The sequence below is a fragment of the Macrobrachium nipponense genome, chromosome 5, assembly GCF_015104395.2.
Source record: "Macrobrachium nipponense isolate FS-2020 chromosome 5, ASM1510439v2, whole genome shotgun sequence".
NCBI lineage: Eukaryota > Metazoa > Arthropoda > Malacostraca > Decapoda > Palaemonidae > Macrobrachium > Macrobrachium nipponense.
The window spans coordinates 90,536,528-90,557,963 of record NC_061107.1 but is presented as its reverse complement, the minus strand read 5'-3'; the positions used below and the strand labels follow the sequence as shown (position 1 = coordinate 90,557,963).

Genomic DNA, 21,436 nt, shown 5'->3' with positions numbered 1-21,436 from the left:
GTGAATTGCGCCTTAAATTACCTATCGATTATACTCTTCAATAGCCACGACTAACTGTATGATACTGTCGACAAAACTGTAAAAAAACTAAGGAATGTTTCAAGTCGCGCTAATAACCTGGCGACCGAGATACAAAGAGTAAATACAAAAATCAATGCAGTCATTCATATCCAGCAATTCAACAGCAGAGCGACGCCCACCCCCCCAAACCCCACTATCAGCTTGAAAGAATAACTGAATATCAATAAAGGAAACTTTTGCTAGCAAAAAAATTAACAAGGCGTGATCCGACCTCCAGCTTATTCTACACTGTTAAACATGCACATTATTTATTTTTTAAAATTTTCAATCTCATAAGTAAATCATAAATATCATACCCTAAATTCCTGTATCTTTAACTCGACGCAAAACATTCTTTTTTTTTTTTTTTTTCCCAAAAGGAAAAGCGCCTTTTTTTTTTTTTTTTTTTTTTTTAAGGAGAAACGTTTCCGTAGGGCTTTCCTACCCCACCAACAAGAACAACAAATGTAAGAAGAAGAACAGTGTAGTCTGCAGACTTACTCCCCGAGTAAGCGAAAACGGAAGTGACCACACGTCATATTGCATAATTCATAGTCTGAGGAACGATTAGTTCGTCCCCCCCCCCCCCCCCCCCCCCCCCCCACAAAAAAAAAAGAACCCAAGTTATGGAAGGTTACGCTTATTATTATTATTATTATTATTATTATTATTATATATATTTTTATTATTATTATTATTATTGATTATTATTATTATTCTTACTTATTATCATCATCATCGACCAACTAGTAGTTATTACTGTCCTCCTCCTAGAGTTACTGAAAGCAGAAAGACTTTTTTCCGAATCAACCTATTATCAACCACAGACACTGCGCATATATATAGTGTATATATATATATATATATATATATATATATATATATATATATTACACCTATATATACATATATACTTATATATATATACACACACACATATATATATATATATATATATATATATATATATATATATATATATATATATATATATATGTAGTGCGTGTGGTTGATATCTATATATATATTATATATATGTAGTGCGTGTGGTTGATATCTATATATATTTCTACTGCGTATTGTCCGTGCACAAATTCTATATAGAGAACCCACAAACTTAGAAATTCTTTGACAACTTATTTAACTTTAAGACAATTGGTCTACATGTTTCAGAATAAAATCATTAGTAATTAGGCTTACGGGGACAAAAGAACAGACATGAGTAGGAATAAATGGAAGCCATCAACTATTGTACAACTTTTGCAGTGAAGAGAAATTCCAGAATTCAAGTTAATAACAATATAGATTATTGTTCGTAAACATCGGGTGGCCTGGTCAGCAATGTCAATGTCACGGATTTTACAACATAATTGTACACTGTTATTACGTTCTATTTCAGAAATTTTATGTTTTACAACAACAATCTATATCGTTACCTACCATTTCATAATTCTTATTTTTGAATTGCTATTCACTGAAGTAGCTTATTTCGTCAGTTTTAAGTGTACAGTGTTCTTATACAACGCAATATTTCCACCATTTTCAACTATGCAAGAGGTGGACGAATTCTTTCTCCGAAAGTTAAGAGAATGTTCACATTTTGTCGAAGGTTTTTAGGGTAGTCCCATTACTGGGGTAGAGAAAAGTGAGAGGAAACAACAAACAACCTGTAATTTTCAGATTGGGTTGAAACCACTGATTACTTACATGATTATAAAAATGTGTCGTATAATTACATCTAAATCACATTCAAATATATATTCAAATATACCTAAAAGGTTGATTGATATCATCTCGACTAATTGCATTTAAAAGATTGAATGGCTTCACAGCTACTGTTTGCATTCAAAAGCCAACTGTTTTAAAAGTTTAATTTAAAATGATCCTCCAGAAACACTAAATCTACCATTAATTAAAATATTCATACATACATACATACCTAATACATATAAACATAAAGTAAAATCCAAACACAATTAACGACAACAATAAATATATCACTAACTACCCCCTAGCGTATAAAACAGAGGTGCGTAGGTAGGCATTTCAACTTACAACAAATCGAAAGCTCTACGGCTCTCCTATGGCACATCGATGGAACCTGCTGACTATTCGCCGACTACAAAAAGGACGATATGTACTACTTAATGGCACCAATCACACTTAATTGATACGATCAACAATACACTAAAACAACGGACAACTGATTCCCATTATTATTTCAAGCCTTCAATATGTGTCAGGGAGCGAATTCAGCTTCGAATGGGCCAGTGTCTTTATTTCTGTGTAAGAGAATTTATTTATCGACAAATAACTTCGTCCAGAGGCTTTGTCACGCAACACTTTATAATCAATACAGAATTCACACCGTTCGCTTATTTATTCGAATATACATTTCAAGTTGCATCCAATGGGGACACCGATCAGAAACAGGTTACGAAAGCGCCTAGAATGGAAGTAAAAACAGTCGCAAATATGAGGCAGATATGCCTGAATGACGACCAAACATAAGGTTTAACTGAGCACACCAGAGAAATAACTAAGGGAAGACCTGTCTCCCTTTTTAATGGAAAATTAACATGCAAAGTCCTACATGAAAAATTGTCACGTTTTTACTAAGATAGAGGCACGTCGGGTTTATGAACGGGAAAACGTGAGTGATGACAGCAGACATACGGGAAACCAAGAGTGAAAAGTCTGAACGAGGTGTAAAGAAGGCAACGAGAATGAATAGTGCAAATGACAGACTTTACGCACAGACTTACTCCAATGGTCCAACAGCAGATTGGATAAATTAAGTAAAGAATCTCTAGTTTTATATACTGTGGTGCGTTGAAGAATGTGTTCATGGCGAGTTACTTGTTTTCTTTTAACAAGACTATGATGCATACAGTTAAGGAAATAAAGGAAGACATCAAATTTGTACTCACAAGGTCTAGTAAGAATATGCAATTACGGGGGAAAATATCAATATTATTCTGCAACACGAGAAGGATACTAGTCCAGAGTAAGATTGCACGCTGTGATGTATGTTGGTATGGTTGCTGGGAGAGCAGACGTGGTCTATAATTACATGAGCATTGAGCATTAAATGCATCTAATGATAAAAACTGACCAAAGGCAAAGTAACTTTTGCAGAAGGTACAGAGTGAAACAACTCAAAACAAAAGTATCTCGCCTTCCACACCCAAAATCTGTGGTCTACTGTAAGCGTATTATGTAGATTTTATGTGTAATTTACTTTCGTATTCAATTTTAGTCGACTTAATTTCCAAATCTTTCAACCAGTATGCTGTCTCACTGACCTTTTTTCAGTTTTTCACTAAATGTCACATCGACAGCTCCCGTGCTGGATGTCATTGTTCCTAAAAACTAAAAAGATTTAACATTATTATAACCGTTTCTCCCTCCCGAGTTACGTAATCCCTTTGCGGATACTCTATCCTCATTATTTTTGTTCTAAACATTTATTCTGAGTTCTATCTCTAGATGTATCATGCATTCTATTAGGGAAACTTTGGTAATTTGTCGTGTTTTACCGATGAAAATCGTGTCAACTGCATAGTCCATAAACATTATAGTATAATACATCTGAACATGTAGAGAATTAACCATTGTGTTAAGCCCATATGCGTATGCGTAGTACAAAATATAATGGTGTTGAATTTAATCAAGAGCTCCAGTGTATGACACATGATTCTATAAAAAGAAGACAAAAACAATTAAGACGATACCGTCCTCATAATAAGCAAATAAAGATCAGTAATAAAAAAAATTAAATTAAAAGTTTACGGTACGTGTTGAGCGTCCCAGTTCTTCCATGACAAATAGACTCATGTCACGTTAAGGTCAACGCCTAATTATAGCACTCAGGTGGTTGCTCCTTATATACCTACATACATGCACCCCTGACCCATAACCATACCTCGGAGTCCAATCATGTCAACTACCTCTCTCTCTCTCTCTCTCTCTCTCTCTCTCTCTCTCTCTCTCTCTCTCTCTCTCTCTCTCGTTTGTGAATGTATACGTACGTATGTGTATATAATATATATTTATATATACATAATGTAAACGTAGATGCATAAACATACATGCACATGCCACGCACAAATTTATATATATATATATATATATATATATATATATATATAATATATATATAGATATATATATATATTATATAAATATTATATATATATATTAATATAACAAATACTTCTTCCCATGAAAATACTTCAATCACAAACTTGTAAGAACATTAATTTTTCACTAATTATTATTATTATTATTATTATTATTATTATTATTATTATTATTATTATTATTATTCTTATATATATATTATTATTATTATGTGTAACAAAATATTAATATTACTAATCTTAGTATTATTATTGTTATTGTTTTGTAATATGTTATCTATCTTGCAAGCTTTCCTTGATCCCAGTAAAAAGCGGAAATGTTCACTTGGCCATTACCCTACCGTACTGTAGAGCGACTTCATTGATCCTTCTGGCATTCTAATCAGGGCCCGGGGAGGGCTGCCAAGCCAAGGCACGTTATGTTATTCACTTCTATCACACGTAATGGATTTTTATCGACATTCTACAACATTAATAGGGTTATTACAAGTGCTGCCCTTGCCCTTTTTAACCCTCGCTGTTGCTGTCGTTCTTATAAAGTTATTAGCATAATTACTGGCCTTATTAGAGCAGTTTTAATTATATCAATACAAATCATTTAAATAACACAATGTATACTCTTTTCACAACACTATTATTCGCTGTTGTCACTATTATCATTATTATTATTACTTATTATTCATTATTATTATTATTATTTTACTGTCATATTAATGATAACAAGATCATGAAAACAATGGCTTGACTTCTTACACTACTCCTAAAAGTTACATTATACAAAGAACTTGACGACTGGCTGTGCTCAATTCAATGTACCGTATTTATCGAAAGGAGAGCGATAGCGTTTCATATAAGAGATTCTGATAAAAATATAGGATGTGAAGTGGGTTCGTTCAGGTGTCTATTTTAGCAGTGCCAACAGAACCCGATCAAACAAATTTGGTAAACCCGAAGGGCGTTCATATGCCAAAGAGCCTTCGGTTCTTCCGTGAATGTACAACGTATAAAAGGTCAATCGCTTGCATAAATAGACCGATTAAAAAAAAAAAACTATCCGTCTAAAGTAGTTTTGATGTAAATAATTAAAAGTCTATTACAGTTAAAATCACCATTACTTTTTCAAACAATCGATAGAAAACTGTCACTCTGAGAATTGACTTTTCAATATAATTTTTTTAAATTCTAAATCATAAGCATTTACGGTTTAACCTACAGGACCCTATCCTTTCGAAGTAGATAATTTCTAATTAAAATTATATTCTATCAAAATTACAATGTTCTTCAAATAAAAACAGATGGTTTACAAGCTAAAAAAATCTAATTAAAAAACACGGGAATTCTGGTCTACCCAATAGTAACGATGTGGACATTTTTCAACGGAACCAAAAATATGTTCATTTATTTCTTTTGGCTCATCCACTTAAAAACAGGATCTTCTGTGATGGGACAAAGCGAGCGCATGTGTGCGTGAGCGTTTGTGTTACAGATATAAATGGACACGGACTCTTTTGATTAAGCTTTCTGAAAAAAGGTCACTTTCATTCACAGATATCCCAGCATAAACGCACTCATCCATCACTGTGACCCTTCTTTTAATGTAAAAACGATAAAACTCTGGGAATTTAGAAGTCATCTAAACCAGTTCTCCCCTTAGTAGGGTGACATTTGCTGTGTTTAGCAATTATTTTCAGGAAGGAAGGTTGCTAGACCTACGCCCAAATATTTACACCCTGGTTATGACCAACCACTGTCTGCGTATCATCATACACGCTGTTTCCCTGCTGAGGTTAAACAGAGGCGCCCGGGGTTTTAACGGACCGTCCATAACTCGCTCAGCCCTTCCCGGAATCGAGTCTTTTAAATTACTCACGAAATACAAGAGGAAGCTGAAAACTCCACATTCTGGGTGTGAATAGACTAAGGACGGTCTAACAGGTTTGCACACAAATGTTAAAGTTCGCTCTAACAAAAGAAGGATTACTAAATGCATAACAAACACACACAGACACAGACGAACACTCACAGAGAGAGAGAGAGAGAGAGAGAGAGAGAGAGAGAGAGAGAGAGAGTAACTGGGATCATCCCTGGATTAGCCGATGTCTAGCTGTAACTAAACAGCCACAGAATTTCGGTTCAAAGTAGCGCCAAAGCAACATGACATCGTCTTTAACCAACTGCGATTCCTAAATGGATATCATTTATCAGCCGCCTTTTTCAAAATTGGACGGTTTACGTTTTGAAGCCATTGAAAATAAAAATATCTTTCTTAGAATACATCTCACCTAAACTCTCTCTCTCTCTCTCTCTCTCCTCTCTCTCTCTGTGTGTGTGTGTGTGTGTGCCCATGAAAACACTTCAATTTCACCGGGGAAAATTTGGGGAAATTTCCAGAAGAGAGAGAGAGAGAGAGAGAGAGAGAGAGAGAGAGAGAGAGAGAGAGAGAGAGTCCATGCCATATGACCTTTTCAAGCGACTCTAAATACCATGCTCCTCCCACGAAGGCGCCCGTAAATATAAACGTTATCATCGATATGAAAGCCACAACCACAACGAAAACAATGAGGAATTTGGATAGCCTATATATACAAACACACATACATAAACACATGCATACATAAATGCAATCAATGCACCAACATACATATATACACACATCCCAACTGATTCAAAGATATTCATACGTGTACATAAACAAATGATAAATTCGCTGACGGTTTGATTCACTTGTACAAGGCCGACCAAAAAAAGAAATAAATAAATAAAAAACATACATAAATAAATTACATGATTTCATTTGATTAATGAATGTTTAGTCCAATAACTTGGCACTACATGAATAATGGTGCAAGTGTTCATGCGGTGAAATCAGTGTCAGCAACGGTTAGGTACAGTTCTCCACTGAAGAAGGGAAGCGTGTGTAGACTCGCATACAATCGAACAAACAAAATCCACGCCTACGAGCGGTTTCAGACTAAATGGAAATCCCTCTATAAACAAAAACGCACACGCAAACCAGTAAATACGATCACATAAAAAAAAAAAAAAAAAAAAAAAAAAAAATCATGAATCGGAATAATCAATCACAGTCTTTTTCTAAAATAGGGGCCTTGAAATAGAGTTTTAGTCTTTCTCTTCATTACCTGGATGAAACAGAAGTCTGGACACAAATTGTGAAAAAATTCTCAACGCCATCAATTGACAATCCCTACCTCCAAGGGGTCATTTCTCAAACCTTGCAATGAGGCCCTCATTTCACAATTTTGCATCATGGTCGTGACTTCACAATTACTATATCGAATCTGTCATTTTGTACAATCCCTGGCGCAACACAGGCATTGCATGACCTCTGCGTAAACACTGTCAATTCGATCCCAAAGTCAGTGTTCCATTCTAACTATTCATTCAAACAATGACTTCCCCGTCCCTGCATCCCAATCATGTCCCTCGATCCCTGAGATTGGACCCTTTCAACACAATCAATTCAATTTCCCTGCACCGACACCATCATTTCACGATCCCTCAGTCAAGGTTATTGATTCACAATCCATGCGTCAACATCAATTCACGATCCTTGCGACAAAATTGTTAGTTGACGATCCCTGCCCCTATAGCGTTGTCTGGCGATTCCTGCCTCAATATCCTTATTTGGCGATCGCTGCCCCAATATCGTTTCTTGACGATCCCTGCCTCACCGTGATCTGACGAGTACTGCCTCAATATCGCTATTTCAAGTCAACATCGCTATTTGACACAATGCTTCAACTTCAACGTCGTTACTTCATGATCCATGTGAAAATATCTGATTTACTTCAAGATCCGCAAATTAATTGACACTGGCTTCAAGAACTTATCAGGTGAACCACAAGCATACAATAAAAGAAAAATACTTCCTGTGACTCTGAACGTGCTGACATTCCAGTTAACTGACACACGGTGTGTATCAGTTGCATAATATACAACTAAATTCATATGTAAATAGTTGATGTCGAGTTTCATACCAAATTCGATTGGTAGGTTCACATACCTACAAGAACTAGTATATACTGAACAAAAAATCTTTATCAGTATTACAAAATGGTGTTTTTTGTATTTGAGTGAATAAATAATTCTGCAACAGAAATGAAAACGTGCAATAAATACACACAGACACACAGATATACACAAAACCAAAGAACACGAAAATTCTGAAAAAGACATTACGTAAAGAAGGAAACAATAAGTAACAAAGTATATAAGTGTGTCATGGAGGAAGACTGTAACACAGAAATCAAAAGTAAATACAAACCATGATATAGATAGTGAACAACACAGGGTATCCGTCACAAGATTATTATAATAAATAACTGCAGCCTTAAACGGCTGAGTAAAATGTATATATGCTGCCGGCCAAGGATTACTTAAGAAAATATAGTTTGCAATGCAGGAATCAAGGAAGCTACTGAAACCTCAATCTGACCTTCAAGGGTCAGTTCACTCTACACAGTAAAATAGCCTCCTTTATCTAATAATGAGTGGGGAAGGCGCAGGGGGGTGGGGAGGGGGTAAGGGTGGCGAGAAGCATTTACAGCGACTAGATGTAAACAGGATTAAAAGATCTTATGATTTTAAAGTAATTTCGTGACTACAAACTGGTATAAAATATATTAAGGAATCTGAGCCATTCTCTTTCAGCTTCATTCCCTCTGACGGTGGGGACAGTGGTCCTCATTAGGCCTAGTTTCAAGTGTGCCTTTAATAATACGTAATAAGAGTGAATACTACTGGAATGGGTTCCAATATTATCATCATCATTATTATTATATAATATAGTGATATATAACCCAGCTGTAATGTAAGTGTTGTAGTAAGAACCGAGAGACAGTGTTAACGAACATTTCACTCAAACCAAAGATGCTCTAATGTTTACAGACATCGAGAACTTATATAATCTATTATATTATTATTATATATGATTATATATAATAATATATATTCTATATAATTACATATAATCTTAGCATAATAACGAAACATCAGGCACGTTAGACTGAGAACACTTCAATAGAAAGAAAAGTTACTGAAGAGTACGAAATATCAATTCAAATTATATTCTGAATATTTGTGGTTATGGAATATAGATTCGATAACGATCAAATAAAAAAAATACATATTTACAAATCATGATGCGCAACGAATACAGTGCACGATAATCACACAGGAACATTACCTCTGCCTGCATCTCTTCTAAAAAGCTATTCTCTAAAGCAAGTAGCCAAGACACGATCCATACCTGGAAAAGAAAATAGAGGGCATTAGACAAGTGGTGCGTAAATGTGACTATCGTTACGTTTACACGCCTAACGCGGATGCGTGCGTGTAGTCTGAATAATAGAGGTGCTAGTGGCTACTTCCAATGCATTTACGTTCGCACGAAAAGGCTGTCAGTTTAAAAGGATACACTTTACGATTACATGGACGTCTCACTGTTTAAAAGAAGAATAAGACTGTAGTTATTTACACAGAAATTTATAGATATATATACAAGTAGTACTTTATGCCTCATTTTAGACGCACAAGCGCTTCAGTACACCAGGACGTCACAACTTTCTTCATGCATCTCTTTATACAGGCATCTAGGCATACACACACAAGTACAATTGAATATTACAAAACTTGTAAGCGTAACACCTTACACGCATAAGTACTACGCATTAGTTCAAAAGTACGTCAGACTGTTGCAAACTTGTGCAAGCGTGTAATACTACGTAAACGTACGAACACACAAATACATCTGCATGTTGCAAACATGTATATGAATCTTTATCTTTCATAGACATATATACAACACGCTTTCTAACATACACATGCAATAAACAACCACGCGTTTACGTTGAAGCCAAGTGCAAAAATACATACATGCACACGTGCGCACACACTAAAGTTCACTAGATTGAAGGTCACGGCCTTACAGTAGCATACAATGGGTGGGGACTGCGTGCCGTTGTGGCACGCAAGTTATGAAAATGAATTGTACGAAGGAAGGAAAATTGATTCCCGTCCAACTCTTCCTCCAAGTCTTCCCCCATTCACACTGGAAGCATTTTTTGTTCTGTTCTCGATCTCTGGAATCCAAAAATTTCTGGTAACGACAACTGGTATGAGGAAGGAATTTCTGGATAGACTATGAAGTCAACACAAAATAAATAGCAATATAATCTGCCACGACTCCTTCGTGCTACGAGAGGTGAACGTAGTTAAAACAATAACGTCGTACTTCAACTATTATCGCTATTGAAGCAACTATTCCATCATAATCATAGTAAAACTGATAACAATTTTGTTATAGTGATTATGGCGGAGTAGTTATTATTATATCAGTGATAACCATTTATTATTATTATTATTATTATTATTATTATTATTATTATTATTACTTCAAGTTACTTTTCGCCCTTCGTAAAGAAATATGGGTAAAGAACAATTTTATTATTATTTAGTTATTATTATTATTATTATTATTATTTATTATTATTAGTTATTATTACTACTTACTACTACTACTACATTCTGGCTACTTTTCTCCCTTTGCGGTCGTTGAAGAATATAGGTGGAATTTTAAATCAGCTGTTATTACTGCTGTGTCAGATACGTTTTACCTCATTATTATGAGCAGAAACAGTTTTTTACTGCGCCTATTACTTTCATAGCAGTATTCGTTACACGAAGATACCCGGTTCAAGAGAGAAATAAAAATCAGATGTGAATGGAGGAAGTAGTATACGAGAATCACTGCAATCATCATCTTCGCCAACATTTATTAGCATAGTTACTATTAACGTCATCCGTATTAAGTACAAAGTAGGCCTACGAAACGCTAAACCCAAAAGCCTACAACACTGCTGACGTCAATTCGGCGTCTGAGGAACAAAGAATGCCCAATAACAACGCTAAAAATAAAATCAAGTAGGAGTCGGGTGATCGGCAACAGACGAAGTGAGGGGAAAGATGCTTATAGGAGACGAAAATATAAGAAAAAATAAAGAAGAATGCGGAAGGGTAGATTACAAAAATATGGGAAAATGTAATAAGAGAGTAAAACTGCATATGTAGGGAATGCGGATATATGGTATAAGAATGTAAGTATATAAGTAAATGAGTTACTCTCTCTGCATCATGGTACGCAGTTCCGGAAAAGAAAAAGGACACACAAACTCATATCCCAAAGCATTTCTGAATAAGAAACAAGCCGAATCGTGGACGAAGCCCCAACTGCTGAGAAATTCCACAACACTGGCCGTTCCGTAAGTTCATCAGCAGCAAGTCACTTCACTCTCGTCGCACTCAAAATATTCCTAGGATATTGGGAACCTTTCGTTCTCATACTTCTTTCACGCTATCTATCCAGCCTTTTCTGTGTCATCTGCTATTTCTCACCTCGCGCCCCCCCCCACAACTCCCCCCAAAACAAAGCACGTTCCGAATTGTACAGCCTTTACCACCCTCCCTTATTGGAAAAGAATCTAATGGGAAAACATGCATATACTTTTATATAAACTCTACTTGTCATTGGCACCCAAGAGATATGTCCATACAACAGCCAACATATCATGCCCTTAAACCTTCGATTTTCAAATATTTCTGGAAGTGTTCTCAACTGAAACCCTTGAAATCCTAAATGAGAAATTTCAGATTCGGTAAAAGTCTCAAAAACCGTAACATCCGACCCTCAACATGTCCCTCTGGGATGAGCAACTTGCTCTCCCCGTTGTGCCTTCTTGGCCTTGAATGGACCCAACCCAGTCGACTAAATACCGGGTACACAATTAACTACTATCATGAAACGGACACGAACCTTAATCCCTTTATTGGATAGGACTCGGGTATTCCTCAAAAAAACTATATAAAAAAAATAAGTAACTGTACGATTCATGTTTTCAGAAGAAAAAAAATGAGGAGAAAATCAGTGAAAAACTTCAAAGGAATAGAATCGATTCATGTGGATCAATGGATTAAAAGCTAAAGGAAAAATACAAATTCAAAGGGAAAAATGGAATGAAACTGGAAAAACAGTCATTTCGAAGAATGACAAATTATGAAATTGAAAGAAAATCAATTCACTAGAAAAAAATGGCATTTACAGGAAAAGTAACAATTCAAGGCCATAAAGCTAAGGAAATTTAATGGTAAAATTTTATTCGAAGACATAAATATGATGAAAATTGAAAGTAGAGAATCATCTTAAAGGCACTAAAATTCAACACAGTCAATAAATAATCAAATCTACTGGAAAAAGCAAGAGAAAATTCGAAGGGAAAGGTTCCCTTCAAAGGAATCAATGGAACGAAATTTAACGGAAACGAAAAAACTCGAATGAACACGAACTATGACCTTGAAAAGAAATAACTAATTCAGTGGAAAGAAAAATAAAATCAATAATCATTTCGAGAGAAAAAGAAAAAAATTTACAGGAAAAGAATGATTTCGAAAAGATACCTAAAAATAAAACAAGAAAGCCCTCAGTTCATTGTAACAGGAGGAAATTCAACCTACCTATCTTCTCTCGTACTTCTGAAGCAGAGTCAAAGAGACACAAACGCAAACAAACATACACACGCAACGTAACACCCTCGCACTCAGCAAGTAACAAAGACCGAAGGCAGCAATTTGAACTGACAGTCCAGAAATCGCTTCTTTCTGTCACTCATCCTCCCGGATAAAAATAATATTTTTTTCTTTCTTCCTCCCTTGCTTGTGTTCCATTTTCTTCCATTACGATAAGCTGCTTTTTCTATTAGCTCTTCTCAGTAAATATCATTGCTCTGTGACACCACATTTAATATATCTGGATTTTCACAATATCTATTTTCTATGTTATCCCGTTTCTCCTTGTTTTCGAAATTTGTTCAGCGTACTCTGTTCGAATTAGCAGTGACTTGGGGTACCAGGTTGTTAGAAGACAGTTGTGGGTAGCCACTGAGACGGAAAAAGTGAAGAGAATAAACTAGATGCAAGTGTTCATTGCTCGTCTGATGTTCATAAATAAACACTAACGCAACTAGTACACACACACACACAAAATGCAAGTTGCTACTGCCACGTTCATTTCTAAACAGGTGAAGCAATCATGAACCCTCTGACACTTTTTTTTAAAGAAATTTCGTACAGTTTTTAAAAGTGAAGTATAGGTTACAAGAGGTCATTTAAATTGAAGGCATTAATACCTACGAAGAGAGAAAACATCCGCTTACAGCTAGGCAGGCGGTAAGACGGGAGCAGTCACCGGACCTGGCAATTATTTTGAGTGCTGCACCCATGGGCCAAAGTGTCCACTTAAAATATAATAAATATAATGTATATATATATATATATATATATATATATATATATTTATAGATACACACATAAAAGTGAAGTATAGGTTACAAGAGGTCATTTAAATTGAAGGCATTAATACCTACGAAGAGAGAAAACATCCGCTTACAGCTAGGCAGGCGGTAAGACGGGAGCAGTCACCGGACCTGGCAATTATTTTTTGGAAGTAGCTGCACCCATGGGCCAAAGTGTCCACTTTAATATAAGAAGATATCATATATATATATTATCTATATATATATATATTATCTTCTTTAATATCATATATATTTGCGTGTAATAATATGTTATGTATGTATGTATGTTATACGATGTGTGTGTATGTGTGTGTATGTATGTATATATTATAATATATAATGTTGTTATATTAGATAAACACACACATATATACATATAAATGTGTGTGTGCGTGCGTGTATGTGTGTGTATTGGGGTGTGTGTATCAGATATTTGCAAGACACAATACAAAACGAATTATATAACAGTATTAAATAACAAACGACACGCACTTCCTGAAATAAAAATAAAACCCCCCGCTTTTTTTTAATAATAAAAAACCTAAAAACGAATTTTTTTTTTTTTTTAAGAACCCAAATGCTCCAACTGCCTTGCTCGGGTACCTGTCTCCGGTGACCTTGAAAAGTACACAGGGTATAAAAAACACTGGGTATAAAAAACTAATTGTCTGACTCTGAACCATTAATAACATCCGACTGATCATGAAGGGTATAAAAATAGACAAAAAAGCATCAAAGGGATGAAATATACAAAACTGAATAGACATATGTTTGTTGGCCCTTTAGTTCCAAATATATATTATAAAAAATAGTCAAAATGGCAAGGTGATATGAACTAAGGATTTTTCGGGTCCAAATTTATTGAGCATCAAGCGTTTCATGGTCAACTTTTCTTTTAACACCTTAAGACAAAATGTATTTTGCTAGTATCAACATCATCCTTCAATTTGTAGGAACCGTCAAGAGGACAATCATTTATCCTTGCTTTAAATACCATATCTATGTATACGGCGTTACCCTTAGAAGAGTCGGTCCAGAAAAATTTTCCTTCCGTTCCTAAGAAAGCAGCGAATGAAAGGAGTAATAACTTCGGATTGGAAGAAGGAGAGTCGAGTCACAAAGCAGGTGAAGTAAGAGAGTAGCATAGTGTAGAAAAATACGGAGAAAACCACAAGTGTCTATGACAGCTCAGACTGGAATTTGTGAGTAAAAATGTAAAAAAACAGGTTGCAGCCGTTGAGATGAACTGCTTCCACAGCATAATCTATAGCGTAACAAGAACACTGAAGAACTGATAACAAGGTTAGCAGGCAGATGTTTTGAGATGGCTGAGTCATGTGGAAAGAATGGATGACGAGAGGTTGGTGAACAGAAAAGTAATTCTGAAGCGCTAGGAGGAAGAAAGAGAGGAAAACCTAGGAAGTGCTAGCTGCATGATACACAAGAAATATTCAGGAAGTACAACACTGGGTACGAGATAAGAATCCGATGGTGAACACGCGTACTGGGTTCGACACTCTGGTGACGTGTCTTCAATGCAGGTGTAAGAAACATATAAGAGTGTCAGTTTTCTACACAAGTGGTTGAAACAAGATTCAACAGCTGAAGTCTGATATAGAGTTACCCTTGTCAAGATTTTTCTTATACAGCCACCAATCCCATTACAGTGGGAAACGGCTTGATGTTGAAAAAAAAATTGAGTATATTTTAGCAATCACTAATTCTAAAATAAATTTTCTTCGAACCACAATGAAACGTACTGACGTAAACAACACGATTTCAAACAGTAAAGAAGCACATTTAAACACAAATGAAGCGTTGATACAATAAATCGCGCTAAATCTTTCTGGACACGGAATAAGAGAACACAAAAAATGGAAAGTGAAAATCGAATCAGCTTAAAGGGACAAGAGTCTAAAAGTATGCTGTTTCATAACTTCCTGTTTCTAAGCCACTTGCCCTCAAAACCCGCCCCCCTTTCAAGGGAATGGATGAACCGCCACCACTGCGCATCCTGGCCACCAAAAACAAACCCTTGTTTGAGCAGATTCGTACTTCGCATCTCTCTCTCTCTCTCTCTCTCTCTCTCTCTCTCTCTCTCTCTCTTTACTCTCCTGCTCACATCAGTCCTGCTTTTTTTTTAATTTACTTTTAATGTTTGGTCCCTCCTTCCTTACCATTAAAGAAGCAAAACGCACACACATAAACAAAGGCAGAAGAAATACATACTACACCTACAATTCTTAATAAAGCACACACACACACTATATATATATATTATATATACATATGTATATATATATATATATATATATATATATATGTGTGTGTGTGTGTGTGTGTGTGTGTGTGTGTGTGTGTGTGTTTGAACCCATACCATGTAATTATTTATATTTAAACTTTTTTTTTTTATCGTCAAGTCCTTCAGTATTTTCTCTTCAAAACAGTAAACACCGTCTCAGAAATTCAATAAGCTAAAACAAGTTTTCAACATACCTGCCTCCTTGTGTCAACCTTCGAACAACAAAAAGTATTAATTTCTCAAATTAATTACCCTGAGGAACCGAACCGGCATAAAAGATAATAATCATCGAAAGTTTTAGGCTTCGTGTACGTTTCGAGCTGCTGGCTTCAAAGTGCCGCCATAAGATATGACATTACAAAAATAGTGGTCATAAGGTGTCAAAATATCCAATATTACTTCATGTGTAATTTTCGTGTAACGAAGAATGTTAGCAAACGCCCTCAAACCCCCCTCCCCCTCCCCCAGCCCCACCCCCTTCCCGCCCGCCCCGGGAATTGTCAAACAAAACAATCCAGATTTAGTCACAATTTATCTCTGTATATTTGAGATCACTGGAAGCTGAAAGTGTCGTTTTTCTAAGCTGAAAGGCGCTTAAGCTCTTGAGTATTTCCTTTTATCTCATTTCTTGGAACCAAAGCGTCACGGGCTGCCGGTCTGACTGACTGATTTACGCTTATACTAAAAGTGGCGTCACAACATCTAGGTCACTGACGCCTCACGAACTGACAAACCAGGAGAAGTGAGCGGTAATAAGCGTACTTCTCTCTCTCTCTCTCACCTGTCCCTGATAACAGCGAACCAAAGTAGAAAAGTGTAGGTTAAGAAAAACAAGTACAAGGGACAGGTGGGAAAACGATATTACTGTAACAACTTTTCGAGAAAATTTCGTAACCTGCGCAGAGAGAGAGAGAGAGAGAGAGAGAGAGAGGGAGAGAGAGAGAGAGATTCCCTGATCCAAGACTAAATGCTCAATTCATGGAAGCTGACATCGTAACGAATAAGGTCAGGGAAAGTTGTAAGCCTTTAAAATAAAATGTAAACAAATCACGGCAATGAGGCGCACTAAGAAGAATTAAAAAGCGCGGTGCAATGGACGAAAAGAAGTAACGTGAAAAGTCATTAAATTTATAATAATAAGGGGAATTAAAAGGAATCCAAAAACGGTGCCCAAACAATAACGATTGTGCGGATAAAATGCCAAAGGTACAAAATTAGGAATACAAGTTAACGATATATATATATGTTACACATACATTCCTCGCATCATCTTTTTATATATATATATATATATATTATATATATATATATATATATATATATATATATATATTATATAATATATATAATGCTTAAAAAATCACAGTAGATGCACGTGACTTCATAAATAAGCTTCTTGACGATGTCTGAATAAAGACGAAAGCGCTTGGATTTTCGGACTATCATTTTCCCGTGGTATTCGCTTATAATATATATATATATATATATATATATATATATATATATATATATATATATATACATATATATATATATTATATATATATATATAAAGATAATGCGAGGAATGTATGTGTAACAAACAATGCATCCATAAAATGAATACATATATAGTATATAAAAAGCGTGAACAATTGAATTTATGCATCAATTAGCCCCTTGGGGCCAAAAAAGAACCGACCTTGTAAGCAGCATTTAAAGACTGCAGCCAGAAAGCAAAGCAAATCGACGGGCCAGAAAAAAGACTTTATAAAAATGCTGGTCATGACGCTATAGGTAGAGGCGATGATGATGCTGATGATGATGATGATGACGGTAATGACGACGATAGAGATGACGCTGAAGGGGAAAGGGATTGGGGGGAACGGAGGGAAGGAGAGAAAGTGGGGGGGGGGGTTTGGGGGGAAGAGTTGTGGGGGTTGTAGAAGAGAGGAGTTGGCGAGCAAAGGGTGATGCAAGAATTAAAGCTGAGATCTTTGCCTGGCTGTAAGCTAGTTCTCTCTCTCTCTCTCTCTCTCTCTCTCTCTCTCTCTCTCTTCTAAAACCTGTTCACCCAAAAGACAAAGCGGCTAAGCAAACCCAAACATCTAGAGCATACCTGTGGAGAAAAACAAAGAAACACTTACAAAAACTAAACAAACATTCAATGAGAGTAGGTGATGGTGGAGGGGGGAATAGTGAGGAGGAGGAGGAGGTTTGAGGACAGAAGGAGGGGTTACTGTACCCACTTTCTGCATGCCAGCACCAAGGAAATGCGAGAGGGAGGGAGACAGAATCTGTTAATACCGTAAAGCTTGATACTGCCCATAGTCTATCGCATTCCATGACAAGAAACATTAACTGGTTCTAATAATAGAAAAGATCCATCAAATGCTATCATATTAACACTATCACTGCTGTTCCTCAATTGTACATCATCATCTATAACCACTTCTACTTCCATGCTGCTGCTGCTACTTATTGCAGCTGCTCCTGTTTTTCCAACAATCACGAGTGCTGTTGCCTCTGCTGTCAACTAACATTTAACAACCACTATTACTACAACAACGTCCTGCTACTATTATTACTACAGTAAAAATGAATACCCAGATGATGAGAGGACTTAGCCTGTACGATCCTCACCATCATGATACCACAACGCATTAATGAGTGAAAAGGGCAACAATGTATTTACGTCACTTGCTTACAAAATCATAATCAATCCTACCAAACAATGGGTATGCATACTGAATAATTATTGGCTATGGAGATAAAAACATTCTGGCGAGACAAGACAAACACTTTTATTTCTATAAATAATTCTGCCATCACCAATTACCGATCATGACCCAATTTCAGTTTAGCTTACAAAACTCCCGATTTTTCATTGACAGTGACAAAATATTTACTGTTTCATATATTTTACTTCATACTTTTATCCATGGTTCTATGTCCCACTGCCTACACAATTTTTTTTCTTTCAACCTTTCTTGTAGCATCTAAATTTTTTTTTACACATTTATATTAAAAAACAAATTGCTTTCTGTACCTCTGGATGACCTGCCCTTATAGACTTTGTGGACTTTTTAACAAAATATTATCTAAAACCTTGCTTTCTTTTCCTATTCATATAATAATAATAAAAAAAAAACTCTTCCTCAACTTATTAACTGATGACCGCAACCCTAGAGACAACATGCTGGACTTAAAAACCCCAGGCCTTATTTTGCTTTGACAACAAACAACTCCATATACGACGCAACTAAATAACGTTAGAACTTTCCCCTCCACTTAAGTGAAGGTACCCTGCTCTCTTTCACACTTTAATACTCGTAATCACACATAAACATGGCACCCTGCTGAAATTTAAAATAAAAGCACAGAGTGCTTCGGATAATTTTCTTTGCCTTCACTTTTTCCTTTCATTACTGGTTAGGGGACTTCCATTCATTTTCGCTCTTCTTGTGTGTGTGTGTGTGTGTGTGGTGTGTGTGTGTGTGTGTGTGTGTGTGTGTGTGCGCGCGCGCGCGCGCGCTATCGGTAGCATTCTCGCCTACTAAGAGAAATTGAGCAAATTAATACCTAAATAACTGTGGTGCTTGCAACCAGAATTCCTGAGAACCGAAAACCTAACAACTGTGGCATTGGCCCCCTTTTGTTTTAAATATATATATATATATATATATATATATATATATATATATATATATATATATATATTCTCTATCATTGGAGGAGAAAATCATATTTATAGTTATGATGTGTTGGAGATATTTTCGGTGCTTATGTGGGGAGACGACTGAAAAGTTTTTGGTAATGATGATGATAATAATAATAATAATAATAATAATAATAATAATATATATACACATATATATCTATTATATATATATATATATATATATATATATATATATATATATAATGTGTGAGTAAATGGTTACACAGAATCCCCGCCACCATTCCCGAGCAACGCCAGGAAGAACTTCCACGGAAACGTCGCTTCCGAGAAACGACGTGAATGCGAGACAATTCTTGTGATTTCTCCTGAGCACATTCTATATTGGACGTTTTCCCCTGAAATTTAATCAAGAAATGAAGGATTTTTTTTCTTGAGGGAAGATGAGCTGGAAAGGAGAACGAAAAATCTAATCAAGATGACACTTCAACGAGATGCGATTTTATATTCTTCAGACAACAACATCAACAACAACGACGACGACGACGACGTCCTGCTCTTCAACTACTACTACTACTACTAATATAAATAATAATAGATTTTTCATCATCCCAATAGAGCTTCTAGAGCCGCACATAACTAAATGGCGACTTCATTTTATCGAAGCAAAACACCTCCACCACCATCACCCTTAACATCAACATCAACATTAATAACGCCAAATCCGCATATATCACTTTACTCTTTTCGCAAATTCCTAGAGAAACAAAAACCCCTTCATTCATAACCGACGGCAACCGAACGTAAAATCAGCTACTAGAGCATGTTGTATTCTTAGATGAAAAAACAAAAGAAGAAACAGTATGGAAACAAAAGCTAAATGTGGGGAAAAGAATAAAATAAAATAAAATAAACTACAACAATCACCAATGAAGTCCCTTTCGTTTTAGCTATCAGCAATGAAGTTAGTCACTCTTTCTATCGTGATTATCAATATTATCCACATTTACGTAATCTAAAAATTGCCATCAGCACAAATCTTGATATTTCCTTACTGTGAATGGTATCATCAGAATCATCACAATACATCGGCAAACAATGTCATCATCACATAATTAGCCACAGCAACACCATTCACAGTTACCACAGCAACGCCACCTTCTCTGCACGTTACTGTTATCATTTCCACTAACCGCTCATTACCACGGCAATTACCAACATCATTATGCCAAACGTTACCCCGTCTCCATTATAACCAAAACCATTACCTACAGTCGTCAACACAAAAATCCTCGCAAAATAACTTTTTAAAAAATTACGCCCATCATCACAAATGTCCTCATTACCCCCATCGAAGGTATCCAAACTTCACCATCCAATCACCATTACCATACAACCATCATTATCACCGCACATTCAAGATAGTCATCACCCACACCAAAACATTATCATGACTACCACCACCACACTTTTCAGTCGTCTTCAGATAAACACAGCAAATGTCTAAACACGCCGTTACTATAAATACGATTTTCTCCTTCAATGAGAAAGAACAGAACAATGTAAAAGATGAAAAAGAGGAGATACAATTCTGCGAATGTCTTTAAATTTAGAATTACGTGATATCTCATATAATTCACTTCTTGTAAAAAAAAATGTAATCACGAGAATTCATTCGGAAAGAGAGAGAGAGAGAGAGAGAGAGAGAGAGAGAAGAGAGAGAGATGGGGGAGGGGAGGAGAGGGGGAGAGGGGAAATCCAAGTAAAAGGGCGGAAAATAGAATAGGAAAAACATAGACACGTGATATAAGGGACGACAATGCTAACAGGTTTTTACGTCGGAAATGAGATCACTTGGCGAAGATGCCAGGGGCTTAACACAGAAAGAATATTAAGAAGTAAAATA

General features: G+C 35.9%; 1 protein-coding gene across 16 annotated transcripts in view; it reads right to left on the bottom strand.

Annotated features, from left to right (window-relative positions):
- LOC135215498 (histone deacetylase 4-like) overlaps positions 1-21,436 on the bottom strand; it is a 434,451-nt gene that overhangs the window by 195,147 nt on the left and 217,868 nt on the right. The window contains exon 1 of one of the 16 annotated variants that reach the window (XM_064250293.1): positions 9,409-9,471. The exons of the other annotated variants lie outside the window; for them this stretch is intronic. The gene's annotated coding sequence lies outside the window, so the exon portion shown is untranslated. Of the gene's footprint in view, positions 1-9,408; positions 9,472-21,436 lie in introns of those variants that run through there. 16 annotated transcript variants of the gene reach the window in all.